The 27,746-nt window shown below is 34.6% G+C and overlaps 1 pseudogene; it reads right to left on the bottom strand.

Annotated features, from left to right (window-relative positions):
- Positions 1-2,523: 2,523 nt before the first annotated feature.
- Positions 2,524-27,746, bottom strand: part of LOC140867633 (transmembrane emp24 domain-containing protein p24beta2-like) — a 67,588-nt pseudogene continuing 42,365 nt past the window's right edge.

Here is a 27,746-nt window from a genome sequence, read left to right as displayed (position 1 = left end):
CACACTGAGACTTGTCGCAGAGACAGGAGAAGTCTGTGTTTGGTTTTATTTACAGCGTTATTAAAGAAAAGTTTACCTTTGCAATTTTGGTGCCTCGAAATTGAGTATTAGTCTTCAATTTTTTTTTTTCATTTTTTTTTAAAAATTTTAATCATTGATATTTTTGTTTTGCAATTTTATTATTTTTGTACGGAAATGCTTTCAAGGAAATAGTTAGATGTTACCTTAAAAGTATATCTAGTATATCTAAGTGACTTTTTTTTTTGTAATTATAAAAAATAATTGATATTTTGTTTTGCAAATTTATTTACAATTTTCCAGTGAAGCTCACATCTAAGATGCATCATTAATATATAATATATTATATCTAAACGTAGCAGCAAGTTTTTCGTTGACATCATATAAACGTCATATCAATGTTACATGAAAAAAAATACTAGATTTTTCATTAAAAAAATTCAAAAATAACGAAGTAAAATTGAAATTTCCAACCTAGAAAACCAATTTTTTTTTTTAAAAATAAGCATAAGGGGCTAAAAGTGAAATTGTTTTCTAAATATATTAGAATAAAGGTACGTCTGCAGGTTTTGATTTTTCGAAAAAGAGAATTTTAGATACGCTAAATCCTTTTTTCGAAATACAGAGAATTTTCGATACGGGCCGAATCTTTTATATATTTTTTGGACTCAGTTAATAATACGTGGAACAATTAAATATTTTAAAATATCTTGTTAACTTCATATTATTATTCTTTATATTTATTTAATGAAAAATCTATCATTCTTAATAACAAGTAAAATTTATTTTGGTATACGAAATATTAAATGAATATATGCATGAACTATTGAAAATGATTTAATTATTACATTATCAAGTTATGAAATCAATTTTACCTTTTATTAAAATTATTTTAAAATTCAATATTTTTGTTAAATTCAAATAGATATTTTATTTTTCAAAATAGTTTTATTGATTACAGTTATAAGCATAAATTTATATTTATTTAAATTTTATACTATAAAAAATAGACTGTACTCATTATACGAAAACATTATAGATATTTAATTAATACCCATGTATATGCATATAAAACCTAATAAATTATATATGTATATTCAAAAATATATATATTAAAAAATATGTATAAATATATAATAAAATGATGTTTTTATCTTTATCTATGTTATAATATTATCATTTATATTAATAAAATTAAAATTCATTAACAAACCACAATATACATAACTAAAATATAATTTATTATATTTATAAAAATATTTTAAAATAATATTTTTTATATTTAAATATTTAATTAAACATACAATTAAAACCTTATAATTTTTCAGAAATTTGTAAACCAAGTACAAAAATTTTCAGCAATCATAATCGTACAAATCGAAATAATAAGCAAGATCCACATGATTTTGTGTTGTTGTTTCGACCTCCATAGACTACTGATTTATTTCCAATGATATATGTGTGTGTGTGTGTGTGTGTGTGTTTTTTTTTTTTTTTTGCATTTATGAATACAAATTTCACATTGAACACTTTTCGGATGCATGATATACAATTTTTTTTATAGTAGAGTAAATATGAATTTTTTTTTACAATTTTCATCAATAAAATAATTTAATAAGCGAAATATGTATCTAATTGAATTTAATAATAATATTAGATTTAAAAGTAATTTAAATAAAGGATAAAATTGACTTTCGAGTTTGATCATATATCAATTAAATCATTTTCAATAATTCATGTACCAATTTGACATTTTATGAATAGTTCATGTACTAAAATAATCTTTACTCCTTAATAAGTAAATTTTAATTAATTTGGTGAAGTCTAAAATAAATTTATATTAATGTTTAGTATTTGATATTTTTCCCTTTTACCCAAAAAAATTGAAGTAATTTCTCCATTGATAATTTGAAACTTATTTTCTTCTAAAACATTATTATTATTTTTTTTAATTTTTTAGACTATTTTTATCTATATTTTAAAAGTATGTTTCATGTGAGACGGTTTAACGACAAATGCTTATTCGTGATACTGGTAACTAATCAGTATTTTTGACATAAACAGTAATAATTTTAATGGACAAGTAGAATAGGAGATCCGTACACAGAAATAATATAACTCAAGACAGTCTCAAAAGAATTTTGTTATTTTCAAATTCAATAATTTTTTTTTATCTATATGTTTTAATATTTGTTAGATAGTTCATTTTATAAATTTTAAATCAGATAGTTTATCATTTCTAATAAAAAAATCACTAACTTGAAAATAAAAAATATCACTGTTGAATAAATATTTGAGATATATTAGTCTTACCTCATATCTAATATTTGAATAAAAAATTGAAGACTAATACTAGCAAAAAGTCACTAGTATAGTAAACAACTACCATCCAATCAATTTAACAAGGGTTAAGTTGAAAACTATTATTTGGAAAGTCTTACCTCATATATATGCCAAATGAAAAGTGTTTTCAGAATGAATATGTTTATTAGAGTGACTGCAAATTTAGACTCTCGACTTGCCGAGCTTGCGTTCGAAGAGACTTTGAAGGAGGAAAACTTGGAGCAGACTAGCGCCAACAAGTATAACCGATTCCAAAATTGCTTTATGGGCTGCTCTTTTACCCATTGCTTCATTAACTGCATCATAAATATAATAGAATGATTTAAAAATAACGACGTCTCAATATATGTATGGATTGATTAGCTTAAAATTTAATCTACAATTATGTATTTTGGAAAATAACAATAAAATTGTTTACTTTTAACTATCAAATAAATTAGTTGATATTTAAATCGATAAAATGGACAAATATCCTATTACTAATAAAGTATAAGTTAAACATGATTAAGACATTATTAATTAAATAAATTTAATTAGGTTTATGTCAATTATTGAGATTACCAAAGACATGCATGTTCGGAACCACCAAAAGCGCGCAGTTCGGATCTTATGACGGTAGATTGGAACTTCCGAAGCTAGTGCAGACCTTCCGAACTCAACCAGCCAACAAGACATCTACGTGTTAAATTTCGTTAAAAAATAGCACTTCGGACCTCCCGAATCGAAGATTAGAGGAACCATGTGTCAAATTACGCAACAAATGGAGTATGACATGTTCGTTGCATGCACAATTTATATCATCTGAACGGGAGTTCGGACCATCCGAACTTTCCTTTAAATAGATCAACATAAATTTAGAATTTGGCATGAATTTCAAGGATTTTCTCTCTTTACATCTTATATTAGAGATTTTTTAAGTCATATCTATCGGTCAGAACAGTTAAAAAGTTCTTATAGATGCGACAACAACATCTGGAGTAACAAGTGAAGTTATTCTCCAAACACTAACGAAGGACAAAGTATAACCTATAGCCCTAGTTATAGTTGGGGATAATATAGATTATTATAAATGAATTATGACTATTTAGTAATACTATCATGTTTGATTATGGTGTCTAGCACTGGAACTTAGGTATTTCCTAGACTAGTGTTAGAGGTATGTAACGTATTAACTGAGATGTCCAATGTAATGTATAATCTTGGGTTAATTGCATTCACACCCCCTGTGAAAAGTCTAAAAGACATAAAACCCCCTGTATAAAATTAATAGCATGTTAGACTCTATGTTTTAAAAAAATTAGCATAAAAACCCCTATGAGAGGGTATAAATGTGCCCGAAGTTGTATAACATAGGGGTGAAATGTGCTACATTTTAAAAAACTGAGGGATGCATTAGCCTATTAATATTTCTTAAGGGGTTTTATGCCTTTTACACTTTTCACAGGGGGTGTGGATGCAATTATCCCGTATAATCTATTATGTTTATTTAACTTGTCATATGAACACATGCTTATTTCATATTTTATCACATATCACGTTGACCTTTGTATCCTTGGCATAGGTGCATAGCCATGTTGAGTAGGGCTGCTCAGCCATGTTGAGTATGGCTTTGTGGACATTGGTACCGAGAGTTACAGTCTTTGACAGGACGAGCAGCTTGTAACAAGAACATTCCAAGTCCACTTGATGAGAGTGTGTTGGTGATGGCTTATTGTAGCAATTACACATTTCATGTATCTCTAGATTGAGCATAAGATTCCATATTTGATCTCTAAGTAACAGAGCATACATGTACATGCATTTGAATATAGGTTTTTATCCTCATGCTTTATGGCGATTTACCACTCATATGCTTGATTTCATCTTAGAAAGCCCATTCTACTGGACAGGTCTCAAATTGGATGGGCAAAACAGACACGATAGTGGCTAGGTGAGATCGGTTGGGATTAGGAGGTGGTTTTTTCAATTTTTATTTGTTTTTATGATGTTATTTTTAAGTTTATTATTGTTTATACTTTTCTATGGGGTTTTCCAACAACTTGAGTCAATTGATATTTCACTATTTATTCGATGTATTGTTTAATTAAGTTTATCATTCTTGCATTTAGTATAATTTTAGGCAACCCGATAAGGTCCATACATCCAAGTGTTATTAGAAAATGAAAATATTTTTGGGATATAGTAATTATTTTGAGGGCTTAGAAATTTTGTTCAGTTTCCTTTCAAATGCAGAAGGAAATCATGGTGAAAGGAGCAGCCATGGTAGTGTTGAACAAAGTCGTCGCGATGAAGACTTGAGGCAGGATTCCCGTCGTGAGGACCATGGCGAGAGATAACATAAGAATCATGGCAACATGATGGATTTTATAAAGAGTAAACCTTCACCGCTAGCGGGAGAAGAGAGTGACAATACAACTAAATCATGGGTAGAACACATCGAACAGTGTTTTAGGGTCTTCCATTATGATGAGGATAACATAAGAAGGTTGACGATTTCATGATTCAAGGAAAAACTTGGAAATGGTGGAAATCCACATTTGCTATTCCAATTCATGAGTAGCATAGATATTTCCTATAGGAGAATTTCCGCCAGGCTTCATGCATAATTTTCTACAAGTTCTCTGCCAAGCGAAGGAGATGGAACTTCTGACTATTAAACAGGGAGATTCTGATATCGAGTAGTATCAGAGGTGTTATATAGATCTGTTTCATAAGCACCACACATCAGCGAGAGCTTTGCAGCTAAGTATTCACATTTTTCGAATGGTTTGATCAAGAAATTTTTGACCGAGTATTTGTGTCTGATGATCCAACCTTGTATGAAGGAGTAGTTACGTAGTGACCCGAATCATCTACTAACCAAAAACTTAAATATGAAATTAACTTAATGAAATAAAATCAGTTTAAACAACGGTCTAATGGTAACCTCTTATCCCAGGCACTGATCACTGACTGGTCACTAATCCAAATCCTAAGCTCCTTGAATTGTTCGGTCGAATAGGGGTCCATGATAGAACTAGGGACATGAGACATGAGCGACACACACCCGGTACATAATGTATGAGAATACAAGGCTATGCAAGCATGCAACACAAATGATTTGTTAAAAAGGGATCAAACTCTGGAATATCATGCTAGAATGAAGGCATCACCAATATACGCACGTTGCCCTTGAGGATCTTGGACTAACAATGTCTTGGGTAATCGCACACATTGTCCCATCGATCCATTTGGTATCACATGGTACACGATTGTACAAGGAAAACTTAGGTTGAGCGACCTTATACAACTGGCTATCTCCAAAGGATAACATTCCTAACAATATGGTATGAAAATTCCGCATAAATAGCATGACTGTAGTAGCCCGACTCTTAATTAAGCTAATCTACTGCCTAAAAATGATTAAGGAGTTAAAATCAGATTCAGAATGATCAAAAATGGTTCCGAGGGTTTCAAATGTTGGGACAGTTTGGAAGCTCCAAAGAGTAGTTTGGAAGCACCGAACTGCTTCGGAAGACAGAGTTGGTGAGCGCACCAAACTGGAGATCGGAAGCTCCGATCTCGGGTTAATCAGACAGGGTATGGGTTTTTGATTAGGTGATTAGACTTGAGATAGTTCGGAAGCTCCGAACTAGAGTTCGATAGATCCGAACTGTGTCGGCAACAATGTGTTGTCCAATCAGAGACATCGATCGGTAGAGGAAGCTCGGAAGGACGATCGAAAGTTTCGAAGTACGTTCAGAAGCTCCGAACTAGGGATCGAACGTTCCGATCGATGGCTATATGTAGGGGCCGAGAGCTTCATTTTCTTCACTCATTACCACAATTTTCTCTCGATTCTAGCTAGCTTTTATGGCTTTTCGGGCGTCTTATTCAAGGGCTAGGCGGTGACGAAGAGCTATCGGGATCGTAGCAGTGTTGTGCCTTGAGTATAGGTCAATCATCATCAAAGGACTGACTACGGATGCAGGTATATTGCTAGACTATGATTAGCTTCGGCGAGTAGCTGTTAGTCTAGTTAAGGATTTTAGTAAAAGTTTTGTGATACGGTGATTGTATGTTTATAGGCTTGGACTAGGGAGTTAGTATCGCTAGGTTGCTTATTCTGAGGTATGAACGAGCTATCTGAGATACCCTGGTTGAGTATGCATGTTCTATGTTTTCATGGTTTATATGACATAACTTAAGTGCATGTATTATGTCACGATTATTATGTTTCATGCATTATCATGTTGGGCCAACACTTTGATATTACCTGTAGAGGGGATGCTCAGCCTAGAGGTTTTGTGGATGAATTTCATGGATTTGGGTTCTGATATTCCACTTATTTCTTATGGTATAGGAATACCTCCTGATGTGACGGCCTAGTGTGCTACATACCATGGTGCCATTTGTTGATCAAGAGTTTCTACTGTGATAGGTTTCCAGTACTCGTTTATTTGCATTTAGCATTCATAGCATGTGTATATTCGTACTTTCGTACTGGGCGTTGTTAGCTCACGTTCTCGTTTTGGTTCTGGACATCCCATTCTACGTGACAGGACTTAGGTTGGACGGACACCATACTTGGCCTCCCGATGATTATGATAGGTGATGATCACCGACAGTACTCACCATAGGTACGTGCGTTGTCTTTGTTTTTATTGTTTTACTGTACACTGAGGACAATGCATGGTTTTGGAGTTTTGGGGGGTTATTCTATTTTAGTTGTTAGTTGATTTCCAGAAATACTGGTACATTTGTTCAAACTTTTACTTGATTTTAGTTCAGTACTGTTTGTGACATTTCTTCGTTTCAAAATGAAAAAAGGAAAATTTTTGTAGCTTATTGAGACTTCCTGTGAGAAAACTGTTCTTAGTCATGTCAAGTCATGAAAGAATCAATTGTCGTGGCTAATGATGAAAATTGTGATTTCCTGTGAGAAAATTTTAAATAAACTAAGCAACTTACTCTGGTGTTTATTCGCATTTTCTCTTGAGTTTTATCAAAATTTGATGTACTTAAAGCCACGATAACTAATACTCTCGATGTTTAGAGACCTTTATGTGACTTTGTGATGCAGAATGGATAAATAGATTCTATAACTCTAGTTATTTCCACGTCATGTTGAGATGAATGTTAATGAGCATTGAGATTATTTAGGTATTTATTGAATCTATCTGGACTTGTTTTCATTGGTTAAAGTAATCCATTTGAAACAATTTTGAGCCTATTTATGAAAAAAAATGAGATATGTTTAAATTATATTAATCTTTTTAGAAGGCCATTCATTTTTTTAGACACACTTGAGCACAATGTTCAATTTGTACAGTTTGATTGTGAACTGAGAATAGTCTAGAACTTTTTTTAGTACCTTACGAGGCAAAATATATATATAATATATGAGTTAGGAGTGATATAGACAATTTTTTAATCCGTTTGATTCCAATCCAAATGAGATCATTTATTCATTAGTCACCCCATTTGAGCTTATCGAAAACAAATGACATATGCGAAATCATAAGAAAGTTTAAATACTAGTGATAAATTCAAATTAAAAAAGGAAGTTAAATTTTAAAAAGAAAGAAGGTTAAATAGTTAATACTATGGACACTTGAGATAAACTTTTAATGGGTATAGATCTTGATCAAATTACAAATAAACATCTCGATGATTCATAAAAACTTATGGTAAACTTGTCTTCAGTGAGTTATTGAACTGAATGTCTACCCAAAAAAATCCTTTTGATAAGTGTGAATAAAGATTAATTTTAGTGAGTTGTGGTCTGAAAAATAAGGAGTCTATAAGCACGTTTGTGAAGTTCATTGGTAGCATAAATCTATCAGTACTGTATATTAGGTTGGTTTTACGAAACTGGTAAAAAACACACACACACACATGAGAGCTCTTGAGTATTATGTGTCAAGCACTTGGCTTGAAAAAATTTCATGTTTAATCCATGAGATCTAATAAAATTAAACAACTTTAGGATTTAGAATCTTTATTTTTCGTTATTCTTTTCTTTATTTTTATCGTTTCTTTTCATTTATCTCATTCTATTTTGTTCGAGACTAGCACGGTTGAAGCAAATTTTGTCACAGAAGGCAAGTAATGTGTTGGAGTTACATTATCTATCAAACTGAAAAATAAAAAACGGAGTACTGGTGTTAACACACTTTTTTTTACAATATAAATAACAGTTTCCTTGAAAATATAAATGAATTGGTTGAGATTTGTCCCAAATTAGAAAAGAAATGAATAGAAATCTTTATTTTATTGTAGATAGAGCTAAAACTCATATTTTCAAATCAAGTATGTCCATGCCAACCAAGAGTGTGACAGATGAAACACACCTACCGAGCCTATGCCTGGTTGAGGCTGAGCCATGCTCATGCACGAATGCGGAGTTCGCAAAGGGTGCAATTGATTGATAATTTGTCACGATCAACAATGTGAAGTCTTTCATTATATAAAATTGAAATCAGTCTCGTACGTTGACATGACATGTACAATCATGTCACGTGCAGAGGACTCAGATGATGTGGTAGGTGATTAGGAATTGGTTAGACGCACAAGATTGAGGGTATTTAAGAGCTGTTGTATTGCATTGGATGCATTGGTTCATGATCAGGACCCTTGGATAACGAATGGGTAGATCGCAATCCGAAGTGAACGTGCGCATACAAAGGAATGTACACCATTGTGAGGGATGCGATTAGGAATACCAAATTCAAATAAGATATATATCTATTATGCCTTAAATAGTTGTTATCATACGTAATAGGTGCGATCTAGATCATTTTTTAAGATGAAAACACGAAATTCAATATGATGAAAGGATGTGATTCAATTGTCGTAGCCCAATAATTGAATCTAAGGAAAGAGACATGATCGTGAAAAGCGTCTCGGGTTTGGCCAATAGGACGGGTCTAGACCTGCCTAAACGGATTCAAGGAGCGTCTCGGGTTTGGTCAAACCCGCCCCGCCAAACTATATATATATATAAGTTTAAAATATATATGTATATATATAAATTTAAAAAATATATATATAATATTAATAATATATAATTATATTTTTATACTAAATAATTAATATATTATTCATAATTTGAGTGTATAATATTATTGGATTGAAATGAATTTATTTTATTATGATAGTTTATTATAAAAATGTATCATTATAAAGTTTTTTGGCTAATAATTATTAATTAATAACAAATTGATAAATTTAACTTGTGAGAATATTTTTTTTGTCTTAAATATTATCAATATATATTTGAAATTAAATTTAATGATTTTTATTAATTTTTAAACTTTTAAAATTTTAAATTTAATAATTTAAAATTTATTTAATTTCTGGCGGGTCCAATGGGTCTAACCCAGATTGGACCCGCTGGGTTCACAGGACGGGACGGGGCGAGTTTCGGGTTTATCCAAACCCGCCCCGTTGCCATCCCTCATCTCTAGTTGAATGGAGGAGAGCATCAGGTATTCTTAATGATTGTAAGATCCTTTTTGCATCCCTAGACCCCAATAATCTCTATTATATTGATTGTATGTAGTGACCAAATATCATTTTATGTGATTAAAATTTTATGCGATATTAAAGGGTAATTAATTAATTAAATCAAGTGATTACATAGTTCGGAACCTTCGAAGAATTCGGATCCAACAAATTGAGTTCTGATAAGTGCATTTTATGTACTTAATTTATATATTATTTGACTTGGCTTTTGTGATGTATCGAGTGGATATTATGCATATTTGTTGTTGTTGTTGTTGTTGTGAGATGCAAGGATTGGAGAAAAATTACCAAGAAGAAGAGGAAAGATGAAATACGAAGCAACAACTTCAGAAATTACTGGGAATTTTTCATACAATCAAATCCGATCTCACCGTTCATAATAAATTTTAGCATGTTTTAAAGCTGCTGTCAAAATTTCATCTCGATCCGACGGTTATATTGTGAATTATGATTTTTTGAAATTTTCCGCCAGAAAAAATCAGAGAAGAATGCGCGGGCGCCCCTATCTGACTGAGCGCCCGCGCTGTCGCGATTATCAGATTTCAAAGTTTGATTTTGGAAGGAAACTTTGGGTTTTCTTTGGGCTTTTCTTGGATGATTTTAGAGGAATATAAAAGGTGATTTTTATACATAATTAAGGAGAGCCGCCGCACAATACAACAATAATTAAGATAGAAAAAATAGTGAGAATTGAGAGCTTGATTGTGCTAAAGAAGTGAAGAACAAAGAGAACAAAGACGAGAGTCAATCAACCGGAAACGGAAGAGCGACCACGGCTTTGTTATTCTACTCTAAATTTTCTTTTTGATTGTTGAATGATGTTTGGATTTTTAAGCATGTTTTGGTTTTATTCAAGTTTGATCACGAACTAAACTTTTATTAGTCTAGAGGGATGATGGAACTTGGTGTAAACACTTCTACGAATATTTGATTTTATTGTATTGAATTCCCCTAGATTAATTGTTTTTCTAGTATTGATTGTTTTTTCAATTAATTGATCACTAATTGATTTGTCATAGTTATTTGAAATCATTGCTCGGGAAAGGGATTTTGAATAGGACCAATAGAAATTATACCGTTAATTGTTTATATAACTTGGGAGAGTGTATAACGTTAATGGAGCTTTAGGAAGAACATTGTTTTACACATATCACTAAGACTAAATTTTTAATAGGGATATTGAAATTGAATCTTAGTTGATACATATTATTTGTTGCTCGGAAGACGAAAATAATACACTTAAGTGTTTTTGACTATTAATTGAATGGAATTCATGAAAATAAGTTAATTAAGAATAGTTGTTGTCGAAACCAGGTGAAATCTGAACCTCTATACCATTATTTTCACATTGATATTTATTTGAAATTGTGTGCGTGCTAGCTATAGTTTCTTGCTTATTTAATTTTTCTACAAATCTCTCAAACTTTGATTTTCTAAATAAAGTTCGGACTATTTTAATTACACGTACTAAGTAATTTTCAATATTACTCCTCGTGGGAACGATACTCTACTCAAACTTTATTAAAACTTGACACTGTATACTTGCGGGCACAAAAATACGCAATAAGTTTTTGACGTCGTTGTCGGGGAGTAATTTGTTGATTTTATTTTAGTCTTGTTACCAATTAATCTAGATTTTAATTTATAATTTTAATTTATTTTTATTTTTGTTACTAATTGATTTTTAATTCTTCTTACGTGCAGTGTATGCGAATGATAAGTGTATTTTATACACTTAATTTATATATGATTTTAATTATTAATTGTTTGTTTCGAGTAGATTTATGTGGGTATTTTGTTGTATTTGTGTTTACAGTGAATTATGGAATTTTGTGGAGAAAAAAAAAATTATTGAATTTATTTGGAATTTAGAAGAGGAAAGAATAAAAGAAAGGAAAAAAAAAAAAGAAGGAAAGAAACGTACAGAGAAGAGAAGAAAAGAAAATAATTGGAACAGAGTTGGGATTTCACAATTGGGCCTAGAGATTAGCGCTTCCCTTTAGTGCTTCAAGAAGTGCTATCGCGCTGCTGCTATTTTTCTGAAGATTGGAATTTCGAGATTAAGGCGCGCCCGCCTCGTTGGTGTTTGGAAAGTTTTATTATTCGGGCAATTATTTTTATGGGCTTTTGAGTGGGCTTTTGAAGACAGTATAAAAGGGAATTTTTCATCTGACTTGGAAAGGGGAGCCGCCACAATCACACACATATCAGAGAGAACAGATTTTGATCGTGAAGATTTCTGGAAGGAGATTTTGGAGCTTAACTTGAAGAACGAAGACGGAGTTCGATAGACCGGACACGGCGTCAACGACGGATTTGTTTCTTTTATCTTTTATTTATTTAATTCTGAATATGTTTGGATTTTTTAACATGTTTTGTTTTATTCAGAATTTTATTATGAACTAAATTTTTAGAGTCTAGAGGTCGGATGGAACCTGGTGTAGACACTTTGATGAATTCTTGATTTTATTGAATTGAGTTTCTTCTAGATTAATTGTTTTTTTTAGAATTGACTGTCTTTTCAATTATCTGATCAATAATTGATTTGTTATATTTATTTGAAATCATTGCTCGGGAGAGAGGATTTTGAATAGGACCATTGAAAAATACACTGTTAATTATTTATACAGCTCGGGAGAGTGTATAATTTTAACAGAGCTTTTAAAGAGAACATTGTTTTGTGATAGATCACTGCGATAAATTCTTAATAGGGATATTGGAATTGAATTGTAGTTGATAAACATTATTTGTTGCTCGGGAGAGGGAAATAATAAACTTAAGTGTTCTTGGCTATTAATTGACTAAAATTCATGAAGATTAATTAATTAGGATTGATTGTTGTTGAAACCAGGTGAAATATATACCTCTAGACCATCTTTTTCTGATTGATTTTTATCTGAAAATTGTGTGCGTGCTAATCAAAATTCCATTGATATTTTATTTTTCTGCAAAAATTCTGAAATATTTATTTTCTAGATAAAGTTTAGACTATTTTAATTACAAGTACTGATTATTTTCAATTTACTTCCTGTGGGATCGACACTTGATTCATTCACTATATTAAAACTTGACACTCGTACGCTTGCGAGAAATTTTCACAACAAGTTTTTTGCGTCGTTGCCGGGGAGTAAATTTTGATTATTTTTTAGTCTTGTTACCAATTAGTCTACATTTTAATTTAGAGTTTTTATTTTATTTTATTTTAAGTTACTAATTAATTTCTTCTTATTTTTAATTGTAGTCTATGCGGCGATCTCAAAGTGTTAATTCTCTACTGTTTGATCAAGAGATCGAGCGCACTGCACGTGCTTTAAGAAGAGCTAGAAGAGAAGAAATTGAAAGAATGGCTGAAGAAGTAAATCAAGCTCCCTTGGTTCCAATTAGAGATCACTTCAGGCCGACGATCCAAACTCACTATTCTGGAATCGCTCTATTAACTATCAATGCCAACAATTTTGAGCTGAAACCTGCTTTGATCAACATGGTTCAACAGAACCAATTTAATGGGAGCGCCACTGCTGATCCTCACCTACACCTACGCACCTTCTTGGAGATAACTGATACGGTAAAAATTAATGGTGTGTCTGAGGATATTATTCGCTTACGCTTGTTTCCTTTTTCTCTCAGGAATTAAGCCAGAAGTTGGTTGCAATCACTGCCGCTAGGAAGCATCACTACTTGGGAGAGAATGGCAGAAAAATTTCTTGCGAAATATTTTCCACCTGCCAAATTCACCCAACTGAAGATAGAGATCAGCACATTTCGGCAGTTGGACACTGAACAGCTATACGAGGCGTGGGAAAGGTACAAAGAATTACTTAGAAATTGTCCTAACCACAATTTTGCAGATTGGGAACAGATCGAGTGGCTTTACAACGGACTGAATGCGCCTACAAGGATGAGCGTGGATTCTGCTTCTGGAGGAACTATTTTTGCAAAGGACCCCGTACAGGCCTACGATATGCTGGAACAGATGATGGTTAATAGTTTTCAATGGCCATCTGAGCGTATGGGAGTCAAGAAGCCGGCTGGAGTGTATGCAGTGGATCCTCTCACATCCATCACCGCTCAATTATCTGCACTGACTACACAGGTAGCTTCTTTGAATAAGATTAATGTTGCAGATTCAACTGGAGTTTAAGGATCACACGCCATAGAGGAAGTTAATTATATCACTCCTAATGGTTACCGAGGTTATGGAGCTTACAGAGGTAACCCTTGAAAGAGTGGGTGCCCGGTTAGCCAACTTGTGGCTAAGGGCTTTTATGACTCTATGTATAAACAATCTTTGTTTAATATAATTTACATTCATTAATGGCATTTTCTTTGTCTTTCTTCATATTGTTATATTGTGATATACTATTGATGTTTTGATAAAGACCTTGAATATACTATAGTGTAAGTAAGATGAGATAGTGAATAAAGAGAGATCACTATTATGAAACACATCTTATAGTCACTGTATATTCTAAACAGTTCCTAGTCAATTGAGCCGTCCGCTAATAAGGATAAGGATCGCTCGAGATTGAGACTAGCATTTGTGATGCCAAGTACCACGTTTCATTGGTAATGGACATGGAGATGTTCAAAGCATGCAAATGGATATTCATATGATGAATGATCGAACTACCCTATTCGGACTTTCTAAGTTGTTATCACTTATCGAGTGGATAAAGTCCGCGGTTTTGGTTGTACACCATTAGTCCTTACTACTTGAAACATCATTGAGACTCTATATGCTAGTACTGTACTTTGACTCGTTTACCGACTCTATTGGGGTCATCAGGTGTTGGGATTGGGTACAGTTACGACACATATAGGAGTCGATGCTTTGTTGTCAAAGATTCACCACATACTTGCGAGTGTGGATATCCTATGCAATCTGAGGAGATATTAGTGTGACGAATCTCTGGCCAGAGTACATGATGTGTTTTAGGTTACTCGGTTTTCCTAGTAACACATGCGATGTCACTATTTGATCTCCAAGATGTAATGCATAGTTATCGAATCTCGAACGACTCTCGATGCACCAATGGTTGTTGATTCGATCGGGATATATGGATGAAGGGACCGTACTGTACGCTAACCAAAATCTACTGGTTCTTGCAGGCACTATCACTGATACCTAGGGAATCATGGGGCGATGTTGCTAGGCGCTCTTACCATGATTCGATGGGTAAGTCGAAAATTATTGTTCCCAGTCACAAGGAGTTGTGAGCCCACGGCTAGCTGTATCCCTGAACCATTGAGGGTCACACAAGTAATGGATTACTAAACCCCGTTGAGATAGTTAAATTTAAAGAGTTAAATTTAATGAAAGAGAAGTTGGACTTCTTAACTAAAAGGGAGTGGAATTTCCTAAAATAACATAGGGATGGGCATTTTTGGAAATCACTATATTCGGATTCAGAAAAATTATCTTGACTTTAAAAGATGCAGAAATGGTTTCTGTGCACATTGGTAAAATCAGTTTATCAATCGGAGTCACGATAAATTTTATATTAATTTCTATAATAACAGGCTTGGCTTGTTGGGCTTAAGTTATGGATTGTGGGCCCTAAGGAGTTAGAGTCCTAATACAATTACAACTTAATCTAGTCTAGAAATTATCTATAAATACATGTGTAGTGTTCGAAAATCATAAGCTTTCAGTCTTGCAATTTTCGAATTACACACATATATTTTCAAGAGGAATTTTCGAAAATCCTCTGCTCCTTTTTGAGATAATTCAGTCTGTAATTTTTGTGAAAAATTACATTCTGAATTGACAGATCAAATTTGTTTATTCTCTTCGATAAACATCTGATTGATTTCTAATGCAATCAATCAGAGGGTTTTAGTTTTCTATTCGTGGACTTAATTCCGGAGGTTGATCGTGATAGTCATTGGTTCCCAGGATTTACAAGAAGAGCAGATTAAATTCTGTTGGAGTCCATAATCAAGCCTTTGCTTGAATAGGTAAAATATTTAATTATTTATATATTTTACTTGCAACAATTTTAATCGTTAGGATTTGATACCCACGATATGGAATCGTTCCATATCGAAAAATAAAATTTTTAAACTTCCGCTGCTTCGGGTATCACATCCGTGTGATCAGAGAACGCGTGTTCCAACAGTGGTATCAAATACAGGTCGTAATCTTTGATCAAACGATTAAAATTAATCGATTGTACAAAATTTTTAGCCTCGGTTTTTGAAAAACAAAACGAAAATCTTAAACGATAATTAAATTTGAAACAAGGGCAATAGGGCAGCGATTGTCGCTGCCCACCTCCATGTGGGCAGCCCTGTCCAACGTGGAGGAGGGGCTGCCCGGGAATGTCCCGGGCAGTCCGAAAATTTTAAAATTTGATTTTTTGGATTTTTTGAAATTTGAAATTTTAGTTTTTGGTCCGATCGAAAATTATTTTTGATTGGTCCACGAGGAATCGGATCAAATTGTTTGAGTACGAAATTTTTAAAATTGATTTTTGGATAAATTTGAATTTTTGGAAAATTTATAAATTTTATCCGTTAAATTAGATTTTATAAAATTAATTATTTTGGTACAATTGATGATAAGATATGATCTTATGAAAGGATAAAATTTGATTTCATATTTTTAATTATGACGTCATTTCATGTTATCTAATTATTTAATTGTTGAATTAATTATTGGATAAAAGGATGATCGATTGTCATTACCAATATTATAGGTGTATGTTAGGTTGTTTACATTTGGTTTTATTGTTTTTGGGTTTTATTAATGGGCTTGGTTTATGGTCCAATTTGAATTGTCATTTGTAATAAAAGTGGGCCTGGTTTATGGCCCGTTTCCACCCTTAAAAATGTATCCCCTACTTGTCATCGAAATTTATTGTAAATTTATTAGACGTAGTGGGAGATAAAGATTTGAAGACAAAGGTGGGCCCAGCAGACAATAAAGACCGAAGAAATGTAAATTGGAAGCTCAATGTAATAGGATTGCATTGCATACTTGCATATCACCTAGGATTGGACTTAGACTCGTGATTGGCAACCACGGGTCGATTATTGATTGGGATCGATCATCCTTTAAATAATATATGATATTATTGTTGTATGCATGTTTAGACTAAATTATATGAATCCCGCAAGCATACAAATATTGCATGATGAGACAATTTTCAAAATTAAAAATCCCTCATTTTAAATATGATTTAAAATTGATATCAAGATAAACAAAAGGGAATTTAAATATTGTTTAAATGTTCCTACCTTCCATCAACGATCAATGTATGAGATGCTACTCGCGGGCACGGTCCGGCTCATATTATTGGGGGGGGGGCCCATTCGTCGGAAAGCTGTACATTGGATCGACACATGTTGTAAGTTGGGTGGAACTCCCATGGGATTGACTCATATTATTGGGGATCCACATGACGACCGTCCATCACAACTTAATATTGATGGGTCATCTTGACATGTCACATTAAACGGCGTCATATTATTGGGCCCTTATTGGACATGAGGTAAAAACATGGGGGTTGCTTTGGAAGCAATTGGGCTCTACCTTTTGAAAATTATGGTTGGCTGATATTATTCGGGACTATAGTTTGTCAATTGGACTCCATGTTCCCACTAAGAAAACAAGTTTCCCGTTTTCATTAGAGGGTAGTGAAATCGTTAAAATAGTGGGAGTGAAATTCATAAAATTAAATCTCGCCATATTTTATGTCTTAGTATGATGGAATTGAGTAGGGGACTTCCTTACTGAGCTAACGAAATTAATTAAACAATCACTGATTATTGTCTGTTTCTTTTCAGTATTTCATTACAATGAATTCGCGAAATCCACTATACTCAATTCTCGAACAAAACAAATTGATTGGCGCAAACTATACGGAATGGTTCCGTAAATTAAATATTGTTCTAAACTCGGAGAAAATTTTCTACGTGTTAGAAAAGAATCCTCCAAAGGAAGCACCGGCTAATATAATTCCGGAAGAATTCACAAAACTTGATCAATGGTGGGACCATGATATCAAGGCTAAATGCTATATGCAAGCTTCAATGTCTGATGAACTCCAGAGGCGATTTGAGGATGCCGTGAATGCTGCTGACATACACATGCACCTCAAGGAATTTTTTGGAGCTTAGTCAAGGTCGGAGAGGTATGTCACCGTCAAAAAGCTGACATGCCGCATGCGAGATGGGACTTCGGTCCGTGAGCATGGGGTACACATGATTGGGCTCATTGAAAAATTGGTAACACTCGATTTGACTTTGGAGCATGAACTAAACGCGGACTTGTTACTTCTTTCTCTTCCTTTGTCGTTTGATGAATTTGTGGTGAACTTCAATATGAACGAGATAGAGGCCACCCTTGAAGAGATGGTCAATATGCTTGTGTCTTATGAGGCCACATTAAAGAAGGATAAACCGGTACTCTTGGTTGGCTCCTCTTCTTACTCCAAGAAAGGGCCAAGTGGAAAGGGTAAGAAACGTTCTGCCCCACCCAAGAAAATTGTACCACAGAAGAATGGCAAGACAAAAGCTTCAAATGTGAACATATCTGGAGATGTTTGCCATTACTGCAAGAAACCCGATCATTGGAAACGTAACTGCAAGGAATACCTCGAGCAGTTACGAACTGCAAAGGGTATGTTTTACATTGAAATAAATGTTTCACTTAATAATACTTCTTGGGTATTGGATACCGGATGTGGATCTCACATTTGCAATGATTTGCAGGTGATGACAAAAAGTCGTAAGCTTAGGATGGGTGAGACCCAGCTGAGGCTCGGAAATGGTTTCGGAGTTGAAGCCAAAGCAGTGGGAGACGTTTATTTAGTTTTGCAGAACAATTTTAAGTTATTATTGAGAGATGTTTTATTTGTGCCAGATTTAGTTAAAAACATTATTTCTGTTTCTATGCTTGATAGAGATGGTTTTTCTTGTAATTTTGTAAATGAGATTTGCAATATTTACAAGAATGAATGTTTGATTGGAAATGGACAACTTGAAAACGATCTATATAACTTAAAATTAAAAGACGTTCCAATTAATTATGTTGATAAACCGGTAACAACAAATAAAAGGAAAAATGATAGTCAAAACCCGGCAAACCTTTGGCATGCTAGGCTAGGTCATTTTTCCTCATGGAGGATGAACAAGCTAGTGGGAGAGGGCATGTTTGATATGTCTGATATTAACTCTCTACCTACTTGTGAGTCCTACCTAAAAGGAAAAATGACTAAATCTCCTTTCAAAGGGAAGCCTGAGCGTAGTCAAAATCTGTTGGATTTGATCCATACAGATGTTTGCGGACCATTTAGTATCGGTACTAAATTTGGTCACACCTACTTCATTACCTTTACTGATGATTATTCTAGGTATGGGTATTTATATTTAATTAAATATAAGTCTGAATCATTTGAAAAGTTCAAAGAATTCAAGGCTGAAGTAGAAAACAAACAAGGTAGAAGTATTAAAGCACTTCGATCGGATCGAGATGGAGAATACTTAAGTACCGAGTTTTTGAGCTATCTAAAAGAGAATGAGATTCTCTCTCAGTGGACTCCTCCTATGACACCTCAGCTGAATGGTGTCTCGGAGCGTCGCAATCGAACTTTGTTGGACATGGTTCGATCTATGATGAGCTTCACTGAGCTCCCTCCTTCGTTTTGGGTCTATGCACTTGAAACGGCGGTGTTGTTGTTGAACAATGTTCACACCAAAGCAGTGAATAAAACTCCATACGAGTTATGGAATGGAAAAGCTCCTAAGTATTCGTACTTGAGGATTTGGGGATGTCCTGCTTACGTGATGCAGACAGAGGGAGATAAGTTGGATAGTCGATCCACCTTATGTTATTTTGTAGGATATCCGAAGAATTCAATCGGATATTATTTCTATCAACCCACTGAAACAAAAGTGTTTGTTTCGAGGAATGCCACCTTCATGGAGAAGGAGTTTTTATTAGATAAGAAAGGCAAGATGATGGAACTCGAAGAAATTCGAGAAGAACCTGAGATACAAAATAACGATCCCACACCTCAAGAACCTTCAGTGGACACGCCTACATCTAGGAGATCCGAGAGGACTTCTAGACCTCCTATTTGATATGATCTTCTTCTTGAAGGGGATCAAAGTGAACCCGACATTGTATGTGATCCAAAAAACTTCAAAGAAGCAATTTCTGATGCGGATTCGAATTTATGGCTTGATGCTATGCAGTCGGAAATAGACTCGATGCATACAAACCAAGTTTGGTCTTTAGTAGATCCTCCCGATGGAATTGTTTCAATAGGGTGTAAATGGATCTACAAGAGAAAACTTGGGCCTGATGGCAAGGTACTAACTTACAAGGCACGATTGGTAGCAAAAGGTTATACTCAAAGACAAGGAGTTGACTATGATGAAACCTTTTCACCAGTCGCAATGTTCAAGTCCATAAGAATCCTTATTGCCATAGCAACATGGTATGACTATGAGATATGGCAAATGGATGTGAAGACTGCATTTCTTAATGGAAACATTAAGGAAGAAATCTATATGATGCAGCCCGAGGGATTCACATCCATGGGAAGCGAGCATAAGGTATGCAAGCTTCAGAGATCAATTTATGGTCTCAAACAAGCATCAAGAAGTTGGAACCAGAAATTTGATGAAACAATAAAGGACTTTGGTTTCATCAAAAATCCGGAGGAACCGTGCGTGTACAAGAAAGTAGTTAAGGATGCGGTGACGTTCTTAGTGCTTTATGTTGATGACATCCTAATCATTGGAAATGACGTAGGGATGTTGTAGTCAACAAAGATATGGTTATCAGGTAGATTCTCGATGAAGGATTTGGGTGAAGCCTCCTATATTCTAGAGATACAGATCTATAGAGATAGATCTAAGAGAATGATAGGACTCACTCAAGCAACCTACATCGACACCATATTGAAAAGGTTTTCTATGGATGAGTCCAAGAGAGGACATCTACCTATGTGTCATGGAGTTTCTCTATCTAAGTCTATGTGTCCCAAGACTGACGAAGAGATAGAGAAAATGACACACATACCATATGCGTCAGCCATAGGTAGTATTATGTATGGGATGATATCTACCAGACCGGATGTAGCCTTTGCTCTAAGTGTCACGAGCAGATATCAGGCCAACCCCGGTCAAATGCATTGAAAAGCCGTGAAGGATATTCTTAAGTACTTGAGAAGGACAAAGAATATATTCATGGTTTATGGAGAAAGAAAATTGAAATTGGAAGGCTATACCGACTCTAGCTTCCAAAGCGACGTGGATGACTCGAAGTCAACTTTTGGATTTGTATTCATGCTCAATGGCGGTGCTGTCTCTTGGAAGAGTTCCAAGCAGGACACCACAGCGGATTCCACCACTGAGGCAGAATACATTGCAGCATCAGCTGCTGCTAAAGAGGCCGTTTGGATGAGGAATTTCGTCCAAGAGTTGGGCGTAATTCCTAAAGCTGTTGGTCCAGTTCCGGTGTACTGCGACAACATTGGTGCCTTTGCTCAGGAAAAGGAACCAAGGTCTCATCAAAGATCCAAACACGTACTGAGGAAATACCACATCATCCAGGAGATTGTGGAAAGAGGAGACATCACTGTCGAGAGAGTGACCTCTACAGACAATATCGCTGATCCACTTACTAAGCCCTTGCCAGGACCATTGTTTGACAAACATCGCGAAGCAATGGGATTGCGTAGTATGACTAGTTGGCTTTAGGGAAAGTGGGAGATTGAAAGAGTGGGTGCCCGGTTAGCCAACTTGTGGCTAAGGGCTTTTATGACTCTATGTATAAACAATCTTTGTTTAATATAATTTACATTAATTAATGGCATTTTCTTTGTCTTTCTTCATATTGTTATATTGTGATATACTATTGATGTTTTGATAAAGACCTTGAATATACTATAGTGTAAGTAAGATGAGATAGTGAATAAAGAGAGATCACTATTATGAAACACATCTTATAGTCACTGTATATTCTAAACAGTTCCTAGTCAATTGAGCCGTCCGCTAATAAGGATAAGGATCGCTTGAGATTGAGACTAGTATTTATGATGCCAAGTACCACGTTTCATTGGTAATGGACATGGAGATGTTCAAAGCATGCAAATGGATATTCATATGATGAATGATCGAACTACCCTATTCGAACTTTCCAAGTGGTTATCACTTATCGAGTGAATAAAGTCCGCGGTTTTGATTGTACACCATTAGTCTTTACTACTTGAAACATCATTGAGACTCTATATGCTAGTACTGTACTTTGACTCGTTTACCGACTCTATTGGGGTCATCAGGTGTCGGGATTGGGTACAGTTATGACACATATAGGAGTCGATGCTTTGTTGTCAAGGATTCACCACATACTTGCGAGTGTGGATATCCTATGCGATCTGAGGAGATATTAGTGTGACGAATCTCTGGCCAGAGTACATGATGTGTTTTAGGTTACTCGGTTTTCCTAGTAACACATGCGATGTCACTATTTGATCTCCAAGATGTAATGCATAGTTATCGAATCTCGAACGACTCTCGATGCACCAATTGTTGTTGATTCGATCGGGATATATGGATGAAGGGACCGTACTGTACGCTAACCAAAATCTACTGGTTCTTTGCAGGAACTATCAGTGATACCTAGGGAATCATGGGGCGATGTTGGTAGGCGCTCTTACCATGATTCGATGGGTAAGTCGGAAATTGTTGTTCCGAGTCACAAGGAGTTGTGAGCCCATGGCTAGCTGTATCCCTGAACCATTGAGAGTCACACAAGTAATGGATTACTAAACCCCATTGAGATAGTTAAATTTAAAGAGTTAAATTTAATGAAAGAAAAGTTGGACTTCTTAACTAAAAGGGAGTGGAATTTCCTAAAATAACATAGGGATGGACATTTTTGAAAATCACTGAATTCGGATTCAAAAAAATTATCTTGACTTTAAAAGATGCAGAAATGGTTTCTGTGCACATTGGTAAAATCAGTTTATCAATCGGAGTCACGATGAATTTTATATTAATTTTTATAATAACAGGCTTGGCTTGTTGGGCTTAAGTTATAGATTGTGGGCCCTAAGGAGTTAGAGTCCTAATACAATTATAACTTAATCTAGTCTAGAAATTATCTATAAATACATGTGTAGTGTTCGAAAATCATAAGCTTTCAGTCTTGCAATTTTTGAATTACACACATATATTTTCAAGAGGAATTTTCGAAAATCCTCTGCTCCTTTTTGAGATAATTCAGTCTGTAATTTTTGTGAAAAATTACATTCTGAATTGACAGATCAAATTTGTTTATTCTCTTCGATAAACATCTGATTGATTTCTAGTGCAATCAATCAGAGGATTTTAGTTTTCTATTCGTGGACTTAATTCCGGAGGTTGATCGTGATAGTCATCGGTTCCCGGGATTTACAAGAAGAGCAGATTAAATTCTGTTGGAGTCCATAATCAAGCCTTTGCTTGAATAGGTAAAATATTTAATTATTTATATATTTTACTTGCAACAATTTTAATCGTTAGGATTTGATACCCACGATATGGAATCGTTCCATATCGAAAAATAAAATTTTTAAACTTCCGCTGCTCCGGGTATCACATCCGTGTGATCAAAGAACGCGTGTTCCAACAACCCGTTTTTTGGATGGGGCTTTGGAGTTGGGAGACATGAAATCGACTAAGATTTCATTGCAATTGGCGGATCGGAGCATTACATATCCACTAGGAATTGTTGAAGATGTTCTAGTCAAGGTGGATAAATTTATCTTCTCAGCGGATTTCATGATTTTGGATATTGAAGCGGATCATGGTGCTCCGCTGATTTTTGGACGCCCGTTTTTTGCTATTGTTGATGCCAAAATAGATGTCAAGAAGGGTGAATTATCGATGGGTGTGAAGTACGAACGAGTGGTCTTCAACTTATTTACGAAAGCACCCACTTCACCCATTGAAGAATTGTGCTTAATTGAACCGGTTGTGAAGTTGGAGAGCTGTCCAAGAGCTAATGTTGAGGTTGAATCAAAGAGTAAAGCGCCAAATTTATCGACGAATAAAACCGCGAAGAAGAAGAAAGAAAAATTTAATAGGCGGTTCGTGGAATTTATTTGGCGAGTGAAAGAGAAAGGGAAGAATTAATCCGGTGAAAGTCAGGCTGACGACTATAAACCAAGCGCTACTTGGGAGGCAACCCAAGCATTTTTTTTATTTTATTTTATTTGCTTTTATTTTCAGTTTATTTAATTTTTGTTATTTATTTATTTTTTAAGTATTTTGTTATCAATTTTTGAAGCCTAATTTTTCTTAATTTTCAAAAAAAAAAAATCAGGCTCCAGAAATCTCAAATTCGAGCAAGCGGCGCGCGCGCCTCATTTATCAGAGCTCCCGCGCCTTACCTGGACGAAATTGGCGATGCTTTGCGAATTAAAGGCGCGCCCGCGCCTCCTCACTGCATGAATCTTATCCATTAGCGCATCTTCTTTGCGCAATCGCGCAACAACCAGCGCAATCGCGCATCTTCCCATTCCTCAGCCCTCTGCGCAAACAAATCTCCCCAAGAGCGCTTAAGCTTGCGCTATCGCGCTACCAGCATTCCCATCTGCGCTAGTTACCAGCACAATCACGCTCAAACAACCACCATCAGCGCTAGAAAATGCGCAAACGCGCTACCCTATTTTGCACTAACAAGCCTCCTCCATCCGCGCCTACTTCAGCGCAAACGTGCATCCAAGATTCATCCTTGCGCAAACAAGCAGTCAACAGTTCGTACTCATGTGCACTTGAAAGTTACAGCAGCAGCACCTCTCCTGTGCAAACGAGCTTAAGCATACACCATCAGCGCTTCCTCCACTCATGCGGAATTTGCTTCATCTACAGCTGCTCCTTTATGCGCACTTTCAATCCACAGCAGCAACACTCCGAGAGCAAACAAGCTTCTCAAAGAGCTGTCTCAAACCATGCAAGATCGAACATATGAAGCGCATGATGCCTCGCATTTTTTCCTTAAATTCACATACATTAAGCGAGTTATATTGTCTTGTTTGTTTCGGAATTCAATTTTGTATACTATCTTATCGTGTGCATGTGCTCTTTTCAGGTTAAATTGGATGCTAAGTCGTATATCTCCACCACCTTCTCTAATAGTTGCGGTTGCGAATTATTTTCCATGAAATTTATAATGCCGAGTCCTGATGCTCGGTGTCGAAGGTATGAGTCTCTTGTTCGTTCTCTTTGTTTTTAATCATTAAGGACAATTATTATATTAAGTTTGGGGGGGTGAATCAGTGTATGATATTGTTGATTGGTTGAGTGTTGTTTGGTTGAATATTATGTGTGCTTCATAGATAAAATTTTTTGTTGAGTTTAGTAGTGTTAGTTGAGTTGAGTTGAAAAGAAGTTGAGAAAGAAATGGATGCATGGTCAATGATGCAAAAAAAAAAATTTGTGCTATAACTGAAATCCATGATTGTCCACCTATCTGAAAAATATTTTTGAAAAAAAAAAATGGAACCAAGTGAATGAACAATTTCTTATATACTCTGTGATTAATACTTGAATCTGATTTTTGAGACATACAGACATAGATATGATTGAGGCATTGTTTGGATTTTTTGGGCCTGATTTTCATTGAATTAATTTATCCCTAGTTGCCCATTTGAGCCTACACGTATATTAGTACATTGAGGTGCGAAAATCTGAAATTTGTGAAAATCATCGTTTACTGCTGATGATTATTCTTTTCTGCACTGATTGAGATTCGTATGATTTAATTGTGGATTGAGACTTGTCTAGAACTAGTTCGAACACTCTTCGAGGTGAAATACGGGAAATACTGTGATTAGGAATGATTTAGGCGATTTTTCTGAATTCGTTTGAGCCTTTCAAGCTACCTATTAATTTATTTTATCCCTAGTACCTTGTTTGAGCTTTATTGAAAATCGAATGACATGCGTGTAAACGTGTGATTAAACCCCCATTCATCATTATTTCAAGGTCCTACATTGATTACCTGAATAGCCTAAACACTAATTCCTACCTTTAAGGGAGTAATTTGAATGCTAAAATGTTTTATGCTCCTAGTTTTATTAGTGAAGAATGGAATGGTGTGGTGAATGAATTGAAAATGATGAAAAGAGGTAGTAGAAAAAAAAAAGAGTTGAAAATTGTGGTTGAAAAAGTTGTGAAAGAAAGAAAAAAAAAATTTGTGAAAAACAATTTGTGAAAGAAGTTGTGAAAGGAGTTGAAATTAGAGTTTAAGTGAATTGAGAAAATAAAGTGTGAATTTGTGAAAGAAAAGGAGTCGTAATTAGAGCATAAATAAATTACTACTTATTTTGAATTTTTATCCTTTATTTGTAGCCATAAGCCAGGCCTTACACTATAAGCTGATCAAGTCCTATTGACCGAGTCTCAGTTGCCCAATATACTAGTGGAGAAAAGTTGCGAGAATTTAGCCTATGGACTATTGATTGAAGCTTTTAATGATTATGAATTTTGATCTAAACAAGGACACACTATTATTCTTTGCATTTACCTAATTGTGAGTGTTTTTGATATCTTTTATATTTGATCCCTTGTTACATTGAAAAGTCCTCATGATCTATGAAGTTTTGAATTGAACTTGGATAATGGTGTTTTGAAAGTGAGTTGCGGAGATTGTAAGTTTATGCGGTTATTTTGTTATGACTGAAAATTTTCAAGTGTTAGTTGGGTGTGATATGATTGGATTTGAAATTTTTTGAAATCATTGCCGAGTCCATTGCTCCATAATATTTCTTGGCTATTCGTATGGGTTGAGAGATTGAGTTTTTGGAATTTATTGGTTTTAATAGTTTTGCTCGGGACTAGCAAAAGTCTAAGTTTGGGGGTATTTGATAAGTGCATTTTATACACTTAATTTATATATGATTTTAATTATTAATTATTTGTTTCGAGCAGATTTATGTGGGTATTTTGTTGTATTTGTGTTTACAGTGAATTATGGAATTTTGTGGAGAAAAGAAGAATTATTGAATTTATTTGGAATTTAGAAGAGGAAAGAATAAAAGAAAGGAAAAAAGAAAAGAAGGAAAGAAACGTACAGAGAAGAGAAGAGAAGAAAAGAATTGGAACAGAGTTGGGCTTTCACAATTGGGCCTAGAGATTAGCGCTTCCCTTTAGCGCTTCAAGAAGTGCTATCGCGCTGCTGCTATTTTTCTGAAGATTGGAATTTCGAGATTAAGGCGCGCCCGCGCCGTCACTAGCGCGCCCGCCCCGTTGGTGTTTGGAAAGTTTTATTATTCGGGCAATTATTTTTATGGGCTTTTGAGTGGACTTTTGAAGACAGTATAAAAGGGAATTTTTCATCTGATTTGGAAAGGGGAGCCGCCACAATCACACACATATCAGAGAGAACAGATTTTGATCGTGAAGATTTCTGGAAGGAGATTTTGGAGCTTAGCTTGAAGAACGAAGACGGAGTTCGATAGACCGGATACAGCGTCGACGACGGATTTGTTTCTTTTATTTTTTATTTATTTAATTCTGAATATGTTTGGATTTTTTAACATGTTTTGTTTTATTCAGAATTTTATTATGAACTAAATTTTTAGACTCTAGAGGTCGGATGGAACCTGGCGTAGACACTTTCATGAATTCTTGATTTTATTGAATTGAGTTTCTTCTAGATTAATTATTTTTTCTAGAATTGATTGTCTTTTCAATTATCTGATCAATAATTGATTTGTTATATTTATTTGAAATCATTGCTCGGGAGAGGGGATTTTGAATAGGACCATTGGAAAATACACTGTTAGTTATTTATACAGCTCGAGAGAGTGTATAATTTTAACAGAGCTTTTAAAGAGAACATTGTTTTGTGATAGATCACTGTGATAAATTCTTAATAG

Source organism: Henckelia pumila, chromosome 4, assembly GCF_033568475.1.
Source record: "Henckelia pumila isolate YLH828 chromosome 4, ASM3356847v2, whole genome shotgun sequence".
NCBI lineage: Eukaryota > Viridiplantae > Streptophyta > Magnoliopsida > Lamiales > Gesneriaceae > Henckelia > Henckelia pumila.
The sequence above is the reverse complement of the archived record's forward strand: the minus strand, read 5'-3'. Positions and strand labels throughout refer to the sequence as shown.